Below are 21,029 nucleotides of genomic sequence, written 5' to 3'. Positions count from 1 at the left end.
ACAATGACTCCCATCCACTCCATAATGTACTGGTTAGGCACAGGAGTACATTCAGCCAGAGACTCATTCCACCGAGATGCAACACTGAGCGTCATAGAAAGTCATTCCTGCCTGTGGCCATCAAACTTTACAACTCCTCCCTCAGAGTGTCAGACACCCTGAGCCAATAGGCTGGTCCTGGACTAATTTCCAATGGGGATAATTTATTTATTATTATTTAATTATTTATGGTTTTTATATTGCTGTATTTCTACACTATTCTTGGTTGGTGCGACTGTAACGAAGCCCAATTTCCCTCGGGATCAATAAAGTATGTCTGTCTGTCTGTCAGTCTAGTGGAGGCCTGTGACTAGTGGTGTGCCACAGGGATGAGTGCTGGGTCCATTGTGATTTGTCATCTATATCAATGATCTGGATGATAATGTGGTAAACTGGATCAACAAATTTGCTGATGATATGAAGATTGGAGGTGTAGTGGACAGTGAGGAAGGTTTTCAAAGCTTGCCAAGGGATCTGGACCAGTTGGAAAAATGGGCTGAAAAATGGCAGATGGAGTTTAATACAGACAAGTGTGAGGTATTGCACTTTGGAAGGAAAAACCAAGGTAGAACATACAAGGTAAATGGTAGGATACTGAGGAGTGCAGTAGAACAGAGGGATCTAGGAATGCAGATACAGAATTCCCTAAAAGTGGCATCACAAGTAGATAGGGTCATAAAGAGAGCTTTTGGTACATTGACCTTTATAAATCAAAGAATTGAGAATAAGAGTTGGAATGTTATGGTGAGATTGTATAAGGCATTGGTGAGGCCGAATTTGGAGTATTGTGTGCAGTTTTGGTCACCGAATACAGGAAGGATATTAATAATGTTGAAAGAGTGCAGAGAAGGTTTACAAGGATGTTGCCGGGACTTGAGAAACTGAGTTACAGAGAAAGGTTGAATAGGTTAGGACATTATTCCCTGGACCGTAGAAGAATGAGGGGACATTTGATAGGGTATATAAAATTATGATGAGTATAGATAGAGTGAATGCAAGCAGGCTTTTTCCACTGAGGCTAGGGGAGAAAAAAAAAAGAGGACAGGGGTTAAGGGTGAAGGGGGAAAGTGTGGATTTGGCTAAATACATCATAGGTAAAGCACTCCCTCCATTGAGCCCATCTACATGAAACATTGCCGTAGAATAGCAGCATCCATCATCAAAGATCCTCACCAACCAGGCCATGCTCTTTTCTCGCTGCTGCCGTCGCAGGTACAAGAGCCTCAGGACTCAAACCACCAGGTTCAAAACCGTTTACAACTTAACCATCAGGTTCCTGAACAAAAGAGATATCTACAGTCACTTAATGACTCATTTATCTTGTTCATATAACCATATAACCATATAACAATCACAGCATGGAAACAGGCCATTCCGGCCCTCCTAGTCCATGCCGAACTCTTAATCTCACCTAGTCCCACCTACCCGCACTCAGCCCATAACCCTCCACTCCTTTCCTGTCCATATACCTATCCAATTTTACCTTAAATGACACAACTGAACTGGCCTCTACTACTTCTACAGGAAGCTCATTCCACACAGCTATCACTCTCTGAGTAAAGAAATACCCCCTCGTGTTTCCCTTAAACTTTTGCCCCCTAACTCTCAAATCACGTCCTCTCGTTTGAATCTCCCCTACTCCCCTACTCTCAATGGAAACAGCCTATTATTTTTTTACTATTTATTTGTTACGTATGTTTGCACAGTTTGTTTACATTTTACAGTTCCTAATGTTTACAGTTGAATAGGTTTCAATAGGTAACGCTTAATGTCAGAGAAATGTATACTATATGCATCCTGAAATGCTTTTTCTTCGCAAACATCCACAAAAACAGAGGAGTGCCCCAGAGAATGAATGACAGTTTAATGTTAGAACCCCAAATCCACCCCCCTCAGTTCCCTTCTCTCACACATAAGCAGCACAAAATAATGACCACCCCTCTCCCCCACCCAGCAAAAATACATCGGCACCCCCCACCGAGCACTCAAGCACGCAGCAAAGCATCAATAAAGACACAGACTTGCAGCACCCCAAAGACTACTCGTTCACCTGGTAACTTGACATACTACAGGCTCTCTCGCTCCTTGATAATGGAAGAAAAGGTGACCCCTTTTCACAGCGAGGGGAGACATAACAAAGCAATTCATTGATTTATCGTGTTAAAGGTTTGTTGCGTACCTTTTTTCCAAACTCAATGCCCAAAGAACTCGGGCCTGTGAGCACACAGCCAGCAGTCAGCACTCTCCTTACAATTTTCTGTCTCCCAAGAGACACTGGCCTTGAATCTGCCCACCTCCAGAGCCACAAAAATCTGGCACCCTGATGGCATGGTAGTCTTCCAGGCTACGTCCTTGGCATATCTGAAAGCAGCCGGTCATGAGACCCCAAAAGTGGATCGCATTTCTGCAAAGAGCCAAAGCCAGCATGTAACTCCAGGTCAGGGCCTTCAAAAGAATCTTGAAAAGGTAAAAAGAGATAACAAAGATAAAAATAGAAACAACACACACAAAATGCTGGTGGAACACAGCAGGCCAGGCAGCATCTATAAGGAACTGTTTTCGAAGATGCAGGCAAAGGAGTTGTCATTAGGTGCCATTGTCCTCCTAAGGTCCACAGTTTTACAGTTACTGTACTATAGATTTGCTAAGTATGCCCAGAGAAAAAGAATTCCAAGGTTGTATGTGGTAATATGGATGTACTTTGATAATAAATTTTACTTTGAACTTTATTTGTCAATGTGGAGTGGAGAGCAAGTTTGCAAATCAGGGGGAGCGAAGGATGTTGGGAATGAAGTGCGAGGGTGGAGTGCTGGAGGAGGATTGGGGACAGGCACAGAGTGGTGGTGGGGACTTCAGCAACACCCTAATTCTAATATGAGACACCAGGCAAGGTAAGTTGATTACAAACAATTGGTTTATCGATGAATACAGAATGTCTCTCTGGTGCTTCCTGTTCCCTATCCTCTCCCTTCCCCTTTTCCCAACCATGATCTCTTCTCCCTGCACTCCCTTCAATCTCTCAGTCCACAATAGAGACCCATATCAGAATCAGGTCTATCATCACTCACAGATGTCATGAAATTTGTTTTTTGTTGTGGCAGCAGTACAGTACAATATATAAAATTACTACAGTGCTGTGCAAAAGTCTTAGGTACACTGTCTCTCCCAATATATGGTGGGCGGGGGGAGTGTGTGTGTGTGTGTGTGTGTGTGTGTGTGTGTGTGTGTGTGTGTGTGTGTGTGTGTGTGTGTGTGTGTGTGTGTGTGTGTGTGTGTGTGTGTGTGAGTTGTGAGTGTGTGTGTGTATGTGTGTGTGTGTGAGAGTTGTGAGTGTGTGTATGTGTGTGTGTGTGTGTGTGTGTGAGTTGTGAGTGTGTGTATGTGTGTGTGTGTGTGTGTGTGTGTGTGTGTGTGTGTGTGTGTGTGTGTGAGAGAGAGAGTTGTGAGTGTGTGTATGTGTGTGTGTGTGTGTGTGTGTGTGAGAGAGAGTTGTGAGTGTGTGTATGTGTGTGTGTGTGTGTGTGTGTGTGAGTTGTGAGTGTGTGTGTGTGTGTGTATGTGTGCCCAAGATGCTTGCATTGCATGATACAGTAGATAGCGTTGTTCCAAAGTTCCCTGGTTCTGGAAAAGAGCTGGTGGGATGGAGAAAAGCATATGTTACATAGTTATTCAAGAAAGAGGGGAACGGAAACACAAGTAGCCCAACTTCTGGTATTGGAAACTTATTAGAATCCAGGGATCCTTTAACTCTTGGGGCAAGACCTCAGGATGGACGCCAAGTTGCTTTCACATACACTGGGTTTTGATGACAACAGAGGGAGCGCTGCAGGCTATGCTACAGGTGCAGGGATGGTGCTTTCCCTGTGCCTCCTACATCAGTACTGAAACTGAGTCATATCCTGAATACTCCAAGTCCATTTTAAGATGTCAATCATGAGGGATTCCATGAAATGGTAGAGATTTCAAGGAGCCTTTGAGAACATAATTGAATCATTTTTCTATTCCATCTGATTATCCCTTGCTTTGACTGAGTGGAATAAAGATTCATATTCCAAATTTTGACGTTGGCCATGCAAATGACATAACTCATCCAATATAGCATCTACTTTGAAAGCCTGGTGTTAATGTTTCTGTTTTGAAAGTCTGTTGTTAGGCAGGTGAGCTATTTGTCACAGAGTCACGCAGTAGAAAAAAATGGATTATTCAGTCCACCAAATCTATACTGACAAAGACACACCAATTGATATTAATCCCACTCCCAGGACTTGGCTTGTTTCATCTCTGCTTTTATGATTCAAGTACTCATTTAAACATCTCTAAAATGCAGTTTTTGACTCTCCACTACTTGGTCTAGCAGTGTGATCCAGGTGTTCACCACTCCCTGTAGCAGAATGATCCAGGTGTTCACCACTCCCTGTAGCAGTGTGATCCAGGTGTTCACCACTCCGTGTAGCAGTGTGATCCAGGTGTTCACCACTCCCTGTAGCAGTGTGATCCAGGTGTTCACCACTCCCTGTAGCAGTGTGATCCAGGTGTGCACCACTCCCTGTAGCAGAATGATCCAGGTGTTCACCACTCCGTGTAGCAGTGTGATCCAGGTGTTCACCACTCCCTGTAGCAGAATGATCCAGGTGTTCACCACTCCCTGTAGCAGTGTGATCCAGGTGTTCACCACTCCCTGTAGCAGAATGATCCAGGTGTTCACCACTCCCTGTAGCAGTGTGATCCAGGTGTTCACCACTCCCTGTAGCAGAATGATCCAGGTGTTCACCACTCCCTGTAGCAGAATGATCCGGGTGTTCACCACTCCCTGTAGCAGTGTGATCCAGGTGTTCACCGCTCCCTGTAGAAGAATGATCCAGGTGTTCACCACTCCCTGTAGAAGAGTGATCCGGGTGTTCACCACTTCCTGTAGCAGTGTGATCCAAGTGTTCACCACTCCCTGTAGCAGTGTGATCCAGGTGTTCACCGCTCCCTGTAGCAGTGTGATCCAGGTGTTCACCACTCCCTGTAGCAGTGTGATCCAGGTGTGCACCTCTCCCTGTAGCAGAATGATCCAGGTGTTCACCACTCCGTGTAGCAGTGTGATCCAGGTGTTCACCACTCCCTGTAGCAGTGTGATCCAGGTGTGCACCACTCCCTGTAGCAGAATGATCCGGGTGTTCACCACTCCCTGTAGAAGAGTGATCCGGGTGTTCACCACTCCCTGTAGCAGTGTGATCCAGGTGTTCACCACTCCCTGTAGCAGTGTGATCCAGGTGTTCACTGCTCCCTGTAGCAGTGTGATCCAGGTGTTCACCACTCCCTGTAGCAGTGTGATCCAGGTGTGCACCACTCCCTGTAGCAGAATGATCCGGGTGTTCACCACTCCCTGTAGCAGTGTGATCCAGGTTTTCACCACTCCCTGTAGCAGTGTGATCCATTTGTTCACTGCTCCCTGTAGCAGTGTGATCCAGGTGTTCACCACTCCCTGTAGCAGTGTGATCCAGGTGTTCACCGCTCCCTGTAGCAGTGTGATCCAGGTGTTCACCACTCCCTGTAGCAGAATGTTCCAGGTGTTCACCACTCCCTGTAGAAGAGTGATCCGGGTGTTCACCACTCCCTGTAGCAGTGTGATCCGGGTGTTCACCACTCCCTGTAGCAGTGTGATCCAGGTGTTCACCACTCCCTGTAGCAGTGTGATCCAGGTGTTCACCACTCCCTGTAGCAGTGTGATCCAGGTGTTCACCATTCCCTGTAGCAGTGTGATTCGGTTATTCACCACTCCCTGTAGAAGAGTGATCCGGGTGTTCACCACTCCGTGTAGCAGTGTGATCCAGGTGTTCACCACTCCCTGTAGCAGTGTGATCCAGGTGTTCACCACTCCCTGTAGCAGTGTGATCCAGGTGTTCACCACTCCCTGTAGCAGAGTGATCCGGGTGTTCACCACTCCCTGTAGCAGTGTGATCCAGGTGTTTCACCATTCCCTGTAGCAGTGTGATTCGGTTATTCACCACTCCCTGTAGAAGAGTGATCCGGGTGTTCACCACTCCCTGTAGCAGAGTGATCCGGGTGTTCACCACTCCCTGTAGCGGTGTGATCCAGGTGTTCACCACTCCCTGTAGCAGTGTGATTCGGTTATTCACCACTCCCTGTAGCAGCGTGATCCAGGTGTTCACCACTCCCTGTAGCAGTGTAACCTAGGTGTCCACCACTCCCTGTAGCAGTGTGATCCAGGTGTTCACAACTCCCTGTAGCAGAGTGATCCGGGTGTTCACCACTCCCTGTAGCAGTGTGATCCAGGTGTTCACCACTCCCTGTAGCAGTGTGATTCGGTTATTCACCACTCCCTGTAGCAGCGTGATCCAGGTGTTCACCACTCCCTGTAGCAGTGTAACCTAGGTGTCCACCACTCCCTGTAGCAGTGTGATCCAGGTGTTCACCACCTGGGTGGTGTGACCCAGGTGCCCGCAGATCCCCGAGTGACAACATTTTCCCTTAGTTACCCTCAGAATCTCGCCTTTACCCCTGAACCTATGTCTCTCATTGTTTTTTCGCATTTAATGAGATTAAAGTTTCCTGATATCTACCCCAGGGAATACTGACTCAGCCTCTCCAATCTGTTTATTGCCATTAACACTCCATCCCAGGCAATACCCTAGTGACTGTCCTCTGCTACATACCCTTTTCATCATATTGCTCCAAGATCCCCCAGGTGTTCTATTCACTGGCCTGACTAATGAGGACTCATTTTCTTAACCTCACTCTCCACTTTTCAAGGATTACATCAGTCAGAACAGTGAATTTTCAGTATAATTATGATCTGAAAGCTGCGGAGAGGATGACAGCTTTGATGTATTTATCCTGCAAAGTTGTTTTACTGATCTGATTGATACACCACTTCCTCATTATCTTTGTAAGCAGCAGTGAAAAGAAAGCTGTACGAGAATATTTTCAAAAGGTATTTGATCAGGTGGCACAAAATGTTACCTCAAGGTAAGGGCTTCTTGGGTTTTTGGCAACAGATAAATTTGGATAGAATTTAGTTAAAACACAATGTACATAAGTATCATTTTCAAATTGGAAAAGAATGGTTTGTGTAATGCCTAAGGGATCAGTTATTATCAATAATATTGATCAGAATATCAAGGGTAATATGAACATTTTTCCAATGATACAAAGAAGTGAGAAAGTAGATTGTGCCAAGAAATAGTCTGTAAAGATAGAGGGACAAAAACTGGCAGGTGGGGCATATGTGAGGTTATAGGTGAGGATACGTATAACCCTTGCGGAATGGTATTAAACTCGAGCAGGGCAAATTGTAAGAGCACAAAGCAAGAACTGCGGACAGTTAATTGGGACAGCTGTTTTTTTGGCAAGTCCATATCCAACATGTCTAGGGTGTTTAAAAGCCAAATGCACAGTATGCTCCAGTCAGAAGGAAGGGTCAGGGTGTTAAGGTAAGAGAACCTGGGATGTTAAGAGAGATTATGATTTTAGCCAAGAGGAAAAAGAAGTATGTAAAGCAATTAAACAGAGACCTTGAGGTTTATAAAGAAACCAGGAAAGCAGTCAAGAAGGGAATTAGGAAAACTAGGAGGGGGCCATGAGAAGTTCTTGACAAGTAAGATTAGAGAATCCCAGGGGTTCTATAGATACATCAAGAGGAGACTAGGGAGAGGGTAAGACCACACAAGGATAACATGGGAACATTTGGTTGGATGTGGAGGATGTGAGTGTGGTGAACTACATATTCCTGTCTGGACATGCCCCCCCTCCCCCCCCCGCTGACTGCTCCTGTGGCTCCTCCCACAGACCCCTACTGACAGCTCCTGTGGCTCCTCCCACAGACCCCTACTGACAGCTCCTGTGGCTCCTCCCACAGACCCCTGCTGACAGCTCCTGTGGCTCCTCCCACAGACCCCTGCTGACAGCTCCTGTGGCTCCTCCCACACACCCCCGCTGACAGCTCCTGTGGCTCCTCCCACAGACCCCTGCTGACTGCTCCTGTGGCTCCTCCCACAGACCCCTGCTGACAGCTCCTGTGGCTCCTCCCACAGACCCCTGCTGACAGCTCCTGTGGCTCCTCCCACAGACCCCTGCTGACTGCTCCTGTGGCTCCTCCCACAGACCCCTGCTGACTGCTCCTGTGGCTCCTCCCACAGACCCCTGCTGACAGCTCCTGTGGCTCCTCCCACAGACCCCTGCTGACTGCTCCTGTGGCTCCTCCCACAGACCCCTGCTGACAGCTCCTGTGGCTCCTCCCACAGACCCCTGCTGACAGCTCCTGTGGCTCCTCCCACAGACCCCTGCTGACAGCTCCTGTGGCTCCTCCCACAGACCCCTGCTGACAGCTCCTGTGGCTCCTCCCACAGACCCCTGCTGACAGCTCCTGTGGCTCCTCCCACAGACCCCTGCTGACTGCTCCTGTGGCTCCTCCCACAGACCCCCTGCTGACTGCTCCTGTGGCTCCTCCCACAGACCCCCTGCTGACAGCTCCTGTGGCTCCTCCCACAGACCCCTGCTGACAGCTCCTGTGGCTCCTCCCACAGACCCCTGCTGACTGCTCCTGTGGCTCCTCCCACAGACCCCCGCTGACAGCTCCTGTGGCTCCTCCCACAGACCCCCGCTGACAGCTCCTGTGGCTCCTCCCACAGACCCCTGCTGACAGCTCCTGTGGCTCCTCCCACAGACCCCTGCTGACAGCTCCTGTGGCTCCTCCCACAGACCCCTGCTGACAGCTCCTGTGGCTCCTCCCACAGACCCCTGCTGACTGCTCCTGTGGCTCCTCCCACAGACCCCTGTATAAAGGCGATTGGGGCCTGAGCCCTGCCTCTCAGTCTCCAGGATGTAGTATGGTGGTCAACTACTGCTTGTTCTTTCTTCCAGTCAATAAAAGCCGATATCTCGCCTCACGTCTCAGAGAGTTATTGATGGTGCATCAATGAGTGAGGTCATTATTGAATACTTTACATCAGTGTTTACCAAAGAGAAGGATGTGGAGGGTAGGTAGATCAGTACCAAACACATTACAGGGCATAATATTCTAGGGCATTTTGAAGTGTAAGAACAATTATTTTAAAATTCATTCTGTTCTGTCCTGATTCAGCAATAGGTATTTTTGTGTATATATATTTCATATATAAAGGTTAGTGGTGTTGTGGATAGTGTTGAGGATTGTTGAAGATTGCAGAGAGACATTGATAGGATGCAGAAGTGGGCTGAGAAGTGGCAGATGGAGTTCAATCCGGAGAAGTGTGAGGTGGTACATTTTGGAAGGACAAACTCCAAGGCAGAGTACAAAGTAAATGGCAGGATACTTGGTAGTGTGGAGGAGCAGAGGGATCGGAGGGTACATGTGACAGATCCCTGAAAGTTGCCTCACAGGTAGATAGGGTAGTTAAGAAAGCTTATGGGGTGTTAGCTTTCATAAGTCGAGAGATAGAGTTTGAGTCACGAGGTAATAATGCAGCTCTATAAAAACTCTGGTTAGGCCAATACTGTGTCCAGTTCTGGTCGAATCACTATAGGAAGGATGTGGAAGCATTGGAAAGGGCACAGAGGAGATTTACCAGGATGTTGCCTGGTTTAGAGAGTATGGATTATGATCAGAGATTAAGGGAGCTAGGGTTTTGCTCTCTGGAGAGGAGGATGAGAAGATAGAGGTATACAAGATATTAAGACGTATAGACAGAGTGGACAGCCAGCGCCTCTTCCCCAGGGCACCACTGCTCAATACGAGAAGCCATGGCTTTAAGGTAAGGGGAGGGAAGTTCAAGGGGGATATTAGAGGAAGTTTTTTTTACTCAGTGGTTGGTGCATGGAATGCACAGCCTGAGTCAGTGATGGAGGCAGATACACTAGTGAAGTTTAAGAAACTACTAGACAGGTATATGGAGGAATTTAAGGTGAGGGGTTAGATAGATAGATACTTTATTCATCCCCATGGGGAAATTCAACTTTTTTTCCAATGTCCCATACACTTGTTGTAGCAAAACTAATTACATACAATACTTAACTCAGTAAAAAATATGATATGCATCTAAATCACTATCTCAAAAAGCATTAATAATAGCTTTTAAAAAGTTCTTAAGTCCTGGCGGTTGAATTGTAAAGCCTAATGGCATTGGGGAGTATTGACCTCTTCATCCTGTCTGAGGAGCATTGCATCGATAGTAACCTGTCGCTGAAACTGCTTCTCTGTCTCTGGATGGTGCTATGTAGAGGATGTTCAGAGTTTTCCATAATTGACCGTAGCCTACTCAGCGCCCTTCGCTCAGCTACCGATGTTAAACTCTCCAGTACTTTGCCCACGACAGAGCCCGCCTTCCTTACCAGCTTATTAAGACGTGAGGCGTCCCTCTTCTTAATGCTTCCTCCCCAACACGCCACCACAAAGAAGAGGGCGCTCTCCACAACTGACCTATAGAACATCTTCAGCATCTCACTACAGACATTGAATGACGCCAACCTTCTAAGGAAGTACAGTCGACTCTGTGCCTTCCTGCACAAGGCATCTGTGTTGGCAGTCCAGTCTAGCTTCTCGTCTAACTGTACTCCCAGATACTTGTAGGTCTTAACCTGCTCCACACATTCTCCATTAATGATCACTGGCTCCATATGAGGCCTAGATCTCCTAAAGTCCACCACCATCTCCTTGGTCTTGGTGATATTGAGACGCAGGTAGTTTGAGTTGCACCATATCACAAAGTCCTGTATCAGTTTCCTATACTCCTCCTCCTGTCCATTCCTGACACACCCCACTATGGCCGTGTCATCAGCAAACTTCTGCACATGGCAGGACTCCGAGTTATATTGGAAGTCTGATGTGTACAGGGTGAACAGGACCGGAGAGAGTACAGTTCCCTGCGGCGCTCTTGTGCTGCTGACCACCGTGTCAGACCTACAGTCTCCCAACCGCACATACTGAGGTCTATCTGTCAAGTAGTCCACTATCCAATCCACCATGTGAGAGTCTACTCCCATCTCCGTTAGTTTGTGCCTTAAGATCTTGGGCTGGATGGTGTTAAAGGCACTAGAGAAGTCAAGGAATGTAATCCTCACAGCACAACTGACCCCATCTAGGTGAGAGAGTGATTTGTGCAGCAAATACGTGATAGCATCCTCCACTCCCACCTTCTCCTTATACGCAAGCTGAAGAGGATCCTGGGTGTGCCTGGTTTGTGGCCTCAGATTCTGTATTATCAGCCGCTCCATGGTCTTCATCACGTGTGACGTCAAGGCAACAGGTCTGAAGTCATTCAACTCCTTTGGTTGTGGTTTCTTCGGTACCGGGACAATACAGGATGTTTTCCACTGTCTGGGTACTCTTCTCTGCTCCAGGCTCATGTTGAAGATGCGCTGTAGTGGTTCTCCCAGCTCAGTCGCACAGGCCCTCAGTAATCGTGGGGAAACTCCATCCGGTCCAGCCGCCTTGCTGGTACAGATCTTCCTCAGTTGACCTTTCACCTGTGATTATATGGGAGGCAGGGATTGAGGGGTCGGCACAACATTGTGGGCTGAAGGGCCTGTAATGTGCTGTACTGTTCTATATATTTACCATCAAAGGAGACACTGTATGCATGTTAAACCACAAGAAATCACTTTACTAGAGTTATAATAACCTGATTAGAGTTGCAATAGAGAAAAGAAAACAAATGGTTAATGAAGTAGCAATTCAGAAAACAGTAATACCATCCATGAAACAAGCTGATTTGCAGAATGGCTACAAATGTCATGCAGTATCTTCCTCTCCCTCTGACATTCTGTCACCATCTCATATTTGTCTCCATCTTCTAGCACATACATGTCCTAAGAGAGGATTCTTCTCTCTCTTCCTCTCCTCCTCCTCTCTCTTCTCTCTTTGCACAAAGGAATTGCCCCTTTTATATCTTTGAAAACCCCAAATACTAAGTACTTTCCCATGCATTTGGAATCCACATCTGCAAAATGATCTCGCCTTTCTCAGACAAACATGTTTTCACCATTATCCACTATTATGGATGTGGACTTGTACTCTCTTAACTTTCTCAAAACATTGCTGTGGACTGATTCTCTTATACTTTCTCAAAGCATCCTTACTCCAAGCTAACGCCCTTCTGTCTTATAAATATCCATTTTATTTCAGCATATACCAAGGAGGAACTGCATTTAACTTTTTCTTTACATACGGCAAAGGGGAAAGTAGTGTTAGGTCTCTTTAAGAGAATTATGTTTTCAGGGCCAATTGGAAGACTCCAGTTTATTGAGAGAGGCAAAAGATGAGATCAGGAGCTTGACCAATAATTTTGTCCTCTCTAGTAACAGGTGAGGTCCCAGAGGACTAGCAAGTAGCTAATATTGTTCAGTTCCTCAAGAAGAGAATCAAATTATCCTGGAAACTATGAACTGGTAAGACACACAACAATGGTAAGGAAGTAACTTGAGGTAATTCTTAGCAATAAGATTTATGAAAACCATGGTCTAATTAGGGAGAGCCAGCATACCTTTGTGCAGAGCAAATTGTGTCTTATTAATTTGATAGAATTTTTTGATGACATGATGAGGGTGATTGATGAAGGTAGAGCTGTGAATTTTAGTAAAGTGTTCACAAAGTCCCTTATGGGAGGCTCATCCAGAAGGTTAAGATGCATGGGATCCATGATGAATTGGTTATTTGAATTCAGGAATGGCTTGTCCATAAGAGGGTTGTAGTCAAAGAAACTTATTCTAGCTGAAAGTCTGTGGTTAGTGCTGTTCTGCAGAGATCTGTACTGGGACCTCTGCTGTTAGTGATGTCTATAAATGACCTGGATGAAAATGTATATGGGATGGTTTAGTAAGTTTGCAGATGATATGAAGATTGGTGATGTTGTAGGCAGTGTAGAAGACTAGCAAAGAATCCACCAGGATGTAGATCCGTTCCAGATATGGGTGGAGAAATGGCAGATGGTGTTTAACGCAGCCGAACATGAAATGTTACACCTTGGTAGGTTAAATGTAAAGAGACAGCCTTAACTAGTTCAAATAGCAAATAATCTTGTGGTCCAAGTTCACATCTCCCTGAAAGTGGCTACTGGAACAATGGGTCCACAACAGATGCCATCTGATTGGCTCTGCACTCAAACTTGGACATCTGGACAGCAAAGATGCACACATCAGGATGCACTTTATCGATTACAGCTCAGCATTCAATAATATTATCATTGCAAAACTAATCAATAAGCTCCTAGAGATATCGGCTTTAATATGTCCTTGTGCAATTGGATCCTCGATTTCCTCACTTGCAGACCCTATGATCTCCAACAGCACAGGTGCATCACAAGGCTGTGTGCTTCACTCCCTGTTCTACTCACTTTATACTTAACTGTGTGGCTAAGCATAGCTCCAATGCCATATTCAAATTTGTTAATGATGCCACTGCTGTGGGCCGAATCAAAGATGGTGATGAATCAGCATACAGGAGGGAGACTGAAAATCTGGCTGAGTGGTGACATAACAACCTCTCACTCAATGTTAGCAGGATGAAGGAGCTATTTATTGGCTTCAGAAGAAGGAAACTAGAGGTATATGAGCCAGTCCTCATCAGAGGTGAGGTGGGTCAGACACTTTAAATTCCTCTGTTATTACTTTGGAGGACCTTTCCTGGGTCCAGCACATAAGTGCAATTACAAAGAAAGCATGTCAGTACCTCTACTTCATTACTTTCATCTGAAAGTTCCACAAACTTCTATAAGTGTCTAGTAGAGTATATTGACTGGCTGAATCACTACCTTGAATGTAAAATCCTACATTAAAAAAAAGTGGATATGGCCCATCCATCATGGGTAAAGCCCTTCCCAGCATTGAGACGCTCAATGGCATTCCCACATGAAACGCTCTTGCAAGAAAGCTACAACCATCAAGGGCCTCCACCACTCAGGACATGCTCTCTTCTCACTGCTGCCATCAGGAAGAAACCTTAGGACTCACACCACCATGTTCAGGAACAGTTATTACTCTTCAACCATCAGGCTCTTGAACCAAAGGGGATAACTTCACTCTATTACACATATTCCATTATTGAAATGGATTTACTTTCAAGGACTCTTCATTTCATGTTCTCGATATTAATTGCTTATTTATTATTATTACTATTTGTTTCTTTTATATTTGCACAGTCTATTGTCTTCCACACAGCTAAATGCCCAAGTTGGTGCAGTCTTTCATTGATTCTGTTATGGTTATTATTCTATGCCCACAAGAAAATGAATCTCAGGGTAGTTTATGGTGGCACATATGTACTTTGATAATAAATTTCCTTTAAACTTTGAAACAAACCATGGCACATGTGATAGATGAACCTGTGCCAAGTGCAGATTAATACAAGCATGGAGTACGAAGGGAACAGAAGACTATGTTGATATATTTAGATTAGGAAGGATGGGAAAAAACTTGGGTTAGTTGGGCTGAATGGCCTGTTTCTGTGTTGCAGGCTGAATCAGATAGGTTGAGTAAGGAGACGCTGGTCCCATGAACAATGGTTTGTAAACCTGTGTACTCAAATTCAAATGAAGTGTAGTACATACTCTGGGGACGTGTAGACACATTATATAGAGAAGCTCCATTGCCCATGTTTGGGAATCAAAGGTCTGTCTCTGACTTTCCTATCAGGATGGTCCAGAGAACATTTCAAAAACAATCCATTTTCAGACAGAAATCTTCTATATAAGTGCAAGTTTTTCTTTTACATATTTTTATTATAATTTTTTTATTGAATTTTCAAATAGGTTACAGAAGGAAAAAAAATATCAACCCTTCCCTTCTCCCCTTAAACCCTTCCCCCTAACATATCCCTGTAGAAAGAGGGAAAAAAAGAGAGAAGAAAAAAGAAAGAAGGAAAGAATGCCTGGATATCGAAGATCCCCACATGCTCCACGGAGTTCATAATAGCTTTAGTATATGTATTTATTTATTTCCCCAGATAACCAATAATTTTATCTTTGGAGCACCTATATATTTAATCCTATCTTTTGTAAATAAGGGCGCCAAATTTTCAGAAATATTTCATACTTATCTCTTAAATTATAAGTAATTTTTTCAAGTGGAATGCAGCTAAAAATTTCATTTTTCCAACGATCTATACTTAAGAATGAATCAGATTTCCAAGTAACTGCAATAGCCTTTTTGGCTACTGCCAATGCAATTTTTATGAATTCTTTCTGATATTTATTCATTTTGGATTTTGGTTTTATCCCTTCAATATCGCCTAGTAAAAATAATGTTGGATTATGTGGAAGTTGTGTTCCAATAAAACTCTTAAATTTGTCCAAAAAGGTTGAATTTTAAAACAAGACCAAGTAGAGTGTAAACAAGCACCAATTTCTTGATTACATCAGAAACATTGGTCAGTTAAATTTGGGTTTAATTTATTTATTTTTTGTGGTGTAATATATAATTGATGTAAAAAATTATATTGCATTAATCTTAACCGGACATTTGTTGTATTTGTCATACTGTCAAGACATAGTCTTGATCAACTTGTTTCTTCAATTTTAATATTCAAATCAGTTTCCCATCTTTGTCTTGACTTATGAATTCCTTGTTTAATTGCCTGTTTTTGAATCAAACTATACTTACAAGAAATAATTTTTAAAATTTTTCCTTTTTGAATTAAAGTTTCTATTTCATTAGGTTTTGGCAATAACATTGTTTGACCCAATTTATCTCTTAAATACGCCCTTAATTGGAAATAACAAAAAAGAGTGTTTGATATTTTGTATTTATTCTTTAATTGATCAAATGACATTAATATACCTCCTTCAAAACAATCTTCTATATATATCTAACCCCTTTTTGAAACCAATTATATAAAAGTTGGTTATCCATTGTAAAAGGAATAAGTTTATTTTGAATTAAAGGTCTCTTTACTAATAAAGATTTCTTTATCTCATCATCAACATTTATCTTATCCCATAAATCAATCAAATGTTTTAATATAGGAGATTCTTTCTTTTCCCGTATCCATTTAGATTCCCACTTATATATAAAATCTTCTGGTATATTTTCTCCTATTTTATCTAATTCTATTCTAATCCATGCCGGTTTATCTTCATCAAAAAAAGATGCAATAAATCTAAGTTGATTTGCTTTATAATAATTCTTAAAGTTTGGAAGTTGTAACCCTCCTAGGTCAAATTTCCATGTCAATTTTTCCAATGATATTCTTGACATCTTACCTTTCCAAAGGAACTTTCTCACACATTTATTTAACTCTTGAAAAAACTTCTGCGGTAATTGTATTGGTAGTGTTTGGAATAAATATTGTAATCTAGGGAATATATTCATTGTTACAGCATTTAGTCTGCCTACTAATGTTATTGGTAATGTCATCTATTTATCAAAATCTTCTTGAATTTTTTTCAATAATGGTAAATAATTTAATTTATATAAATTCTTTATATCATTATCAACTCTTATACCCAAATATGTTATACCATTTATTGGCCATCTAAATTGAGTTATTAGTCGACATTGACTATAATCTACTTGAGTAAGGGGTAGAATTTCACTTTTATCCCAATTTATTATGTAGCCTGATATTTTCCCATTTTCTTCCAATCTAGAAGATAATTAACGTAGCAAATACAATGGGTTTGTTAAATAAAGCAAAACATCGTCAGCAAATAAATTAATCTTATATTCCTCCTGGCTAACTCTGAAACCCATAATATCTGGGTCAGTTCTAATTAATTCAGCTAATGGTTCTGTCGCCAACACAAGTAAAGCAGGTGATAATGGACAACCTTGTCTAGTTGACCTTGTTATCTGAAATGATGTTGAAATTTGATCATTTGTCACTACTTTAGCTTTGGGTTAGTATTTAAGGTTTTAATCCATTTTATAAAAGATACTTCTAATCCATATTTTTCCAATACCTTAAATAAAAAATCCCATTCCCATCTATCAAATGCTTTTTCTGCATCTAAGGCAACTGCCACACTCATTTCCTCCCTTTTGTGCCAAATGAATTATGTTAAGTAACTGAGTTACATTATCTGCCGATTGTCTATTTTTGATAAATCCTGTTTGATCCATATGTATTAATTTTGTTAAGTATTTAGATAATCTATTAGATAAAATGTTTGCTATTATTTTATAGTCAGTATTCAACAAAGAAATAGGTCTATATGATGTTGGTTTTAAAAGATCTCTATCTTTTTTTGGCAATACTATTAAAATAGCTGTCGAAAAAGATTCTGGAAGTTTATGCGTTCTTTCCGCTTGGTATATTAACTCCATAAAAGGAGGAATTAGTAAATCTTTAAACTTTTTATAAAATTCGGGTGGAAAACCATCTTCTCCTGGGGATTTATTACTCTGAAGTGATCCTAGAGCTTCTTCAACCTCTTTTAATGTAAAAGGCATATCTAATCCCTTCTGTTCTTCCGAATTCAATTTTGGAAGAGTTATTTGTGATAAAAACCTTACTATCTCGACATTATCATTTTGTGATTCTGATTGATACAGTTCAGAATAAAAATTCTTAAATGTTTCATTAATTTCTAAAGGTTTATAAGTAATTTTATTTACACTTGTTCTAATTGCATATATCGTTTTGGAAATCTGGTCTGTTTTTAACTGCCAAGCAAGAATCCTGTGTGATCTTTCACCTAGTTCGTAATATCTCTGTTTAGTTCTCATAATTGCTTTTTCTGTTCGGTATGTCTGAAGTGTATTATATTGTAACTTCTTGTTAACAAGTTGTCTTTGTTTTTCTTCTGTCATATATCTTTGAGATTCTTTTTCTGATTTTGTAATCTCTTTTTCCAATTGATCTATTTCTACCATATATTCCTTCTTAATTTTAGAATTATAACTTAGTATCTGGCCTCTCAAATATGCCTTCATTGCTTCCCATACTATAAATTTACCATCAACTGAATGTAAATTTGTATCTAAAAAAAACTTAATCTGCTTTTTCATGAAATCACAAAAATTTTGACGTTTTAATAACATTGAATTAAATCTCCATCTGTAAATCGATTCCTCTTTATCCATCATTATCATTGTCATTGTCAAGGGGGAATGATCTGACAATATTCTTGCTTTATATTCCATATTTTTCACTCTGTCTTGAATATTCATTGATAATAGGAAAAAATCTATCCTTGAATAAGTTTTATGTCTATTTGAATAAATAAATCTCTTTCTTTTGGATTAATTCTTCTCCATATACCAATCAAATTTAAATCTTTCATCAATGATAAAGTTAATTTTGCTACTTTTGATTTTGTAACAACCTTTGTTGATCTATCTAAAACTGGGTCTAGACAAAAATTAAAATCTCCACCTATTAATATTTTGTCAGGTGCGTCAGCCAAATTCAAAAAGGCCTCTTGTATAAATTTTACATCATTTTCATTTGGTGCATAAATATTCATAAGAGTCCATAGTTCTGAAAAAATTTGACAATGTATAATTACATATCTCCCCGCAGAATCAATTAATACATTTTGTATTTTAATTGGTAAAGTTTTATTAACCAAAATTGCAACTCCCCTTGCCTTTAAATTAAATGAAGCTGCAATAACATTTCCGACCCAATCTCTCTTTAATTTCTGATGTTCTATCTCTGTTAAGTGAGTTTCTTGTAAAAAAGCTATATCCATTTTCATTTTCTTAATGTATGTTAAAATTCTTTTTCTTTTCACCGGTCCATTAACCCCATTAACATTAAAACTTTAAAAATTCAGTAAATTAGTCATTATTTTTAACAGGGTTACTCCAGTCTATAGTCATACCTAACCTTTCAATTTTCGTAGTACCTTGGGGAATCTTTTTAAAATTATCTGTGTTGCTGTGTCTCTCCACCCCCCCCACCCCGATTGTCCAGGCAAAGAAAGAAAGATAACAGAGAAATAGATTATAAAGAAAAAAATAACAAAATACCCCCCTACTAATGTTGAGAATTAAAAAAAGCACAACATTACCCCCCCCCCCCGTTATACGGGTCATGGCAATTGCCATGATTACACACGTGAATCCCATAGCAATCGATCCGAAGTTCCCCCAGCCCCCCCCGTAACATAGAAAAGTATATATAAGAGAAGAAAAATAATATCACTACTCTCGATTAATAATTCTCAAATTTTTACCTTTCTCCCCCTGTATCATATAATTAAGAATATATTTAAATATTCTTCTGTCCTTAAACATCCATCAACTCCATTCACTGTCCCTGTCTTCATCTTTAATCCATTTCAGTTTTAAATCTTTGGCTGTGGTTAGCAAATATTTGGGAGTTCTTGTGCAAATTCTTCCGCATCCCAATAATCAGTAAAAAATCTTCTTTTTCTGTCATCCAAAAAAATTATCAGGGTTGCCAGGTGGCGCAATATAAATTTATAACCCTTTTCTCATAATTTTTTTTTGTTGGGTTAAATTCCTTCTTTCTCTTCAAAAGGTCATAACTTATATCAGGATAGAAAAGAACTGTTTTCCCTTCTATCATCAATGGCCCATTTCTCTTTCTGGCACGTTGGGCAGCCACCTTCAGGATCTTTTCTTTATCTTGATATCTTAAGCATTTTATCAAAATTGATTGTGGGTTTTGATCAACTTGAGGTCTTGATCTTAAGGCTCTGTGAGCCCTTTCAATTTCAATTAACTGGGCTCTTTCTTCCATTTCCAAAATTTCCAGAATCCATTTTTGAAAAAAAATTATTGGATCCTCTCCCTCTATACCTTCTTTAAGTCCAACAATCTTAATATTATTTTGTCTGCTAAAATTTTCAAGTACATCCACTTTTTCCAACAAACGCTTTCTTTCTGATGTCCAGGCAGAAATATTATCTTCCATTTTATTCACTCTATCAATGGTGTCTCCTGTTGTTTCTTCCAAGTTTTTAATTTTCTTGTCCATTTTGTCCTGTCTTTTCATCATTTTATCAAACATAATCTTCATATTTTTAATATCTTTTTATTGCTTTTAATGCTTTTAATTCATGCATTATTTGCACCAAAGATTTTTTTATGTCTCCAATATCACCTCCAACCTCTTCCTGTTGCTCTTCTTTGTTTGTCTCTTCATCTTCGTCTGATTTATCCAGAGAATCTGATTCCACCTCATATTCACTTTCACTTTCAGTTCCAATCATAGCTGGGATTTGTAGTTTGGGTTGCTCGTGTTTGTACATGCCCCTTCCTTCACACATGTGCAATTCCTGTTGCTCTTTTTTTTTGGAAACGGTTGATGTTGCCACAGTTTCCTGTTCTGTATCGCCGGAGATAAAATGCACTTGAGCCCGAGGCTCTTTCATGGTGGCCGGCCTTGATTCTCTTCCAACTTGTGTTGTCTTCAAAGTAGTAGTTTTCTTCTGCTTCTGTTTAGGAGACATATCTTAAGACAATCCTGAGTAGTTTATAAGTAATTTTTAAAAAGTATTTACTAACTTTTCTTCACTTAAACATTATTTTACTGTTTTTTTATGGGAGAGCTGGATTTCCACGTCTTGATCCTACGTCATCACGTGACGTCCCCCCTACATCTTACCACTAAACATAAGCTTGTTTATTTTTATTTGTACAAAATCCTCTTTGAATTATTATTTATCAGATGCCACAAGAAATTGTGGTGCAGTTTTATTGATGCCAGTGGTGTGTGAGATCAATATGTGCTATTTTTATTACAACCATTGAAGGGCACAGATTAACTCTATTTACCAATGCCTGATTACTGCATAACATATTTTATGTGCTCAATTCATTCGTGAATTTAATTTTTAATCTGATGTTACAGGAAATCCATTAATTACACAGTGATTAAATATAAATTTTTGCATCTCATTATTCTTTTCAGTTTCTTTTTCATTCCTCCAGGCTTGTTTTTGAAGATAACAGCACAAATCAATTCTTTCTTCATTCCCACAATCTCCCATCCTGCCAGCCAAAGTGAGTTCTATTTTACCTATAAATCATCTCGTTTACAAGGGACCTGAGCAATTCTCAAAATTCTCTCATTAGCATGGCTCACCTTCCACCTGAAATCTGAG

Source organism: Hemitrygon akajei, chromosome 32, assembly GCF_048418815.1.
Source record: "Hemitrygon akajei chromosome 32, sHemAka1.3, whole genome shotgun sequence".
In the NCBI taxonomy this organism is placed as follows: domain Eukaryota; kingdom Metazoa; phylum Chordata; class Chondrichthyes; order Myliobatiformes; family Dasyatidae; genus Hemitrygon; species Hemitrygon akajei.
Note: the sequence above shows the minus strand (reverse complement) of the source record.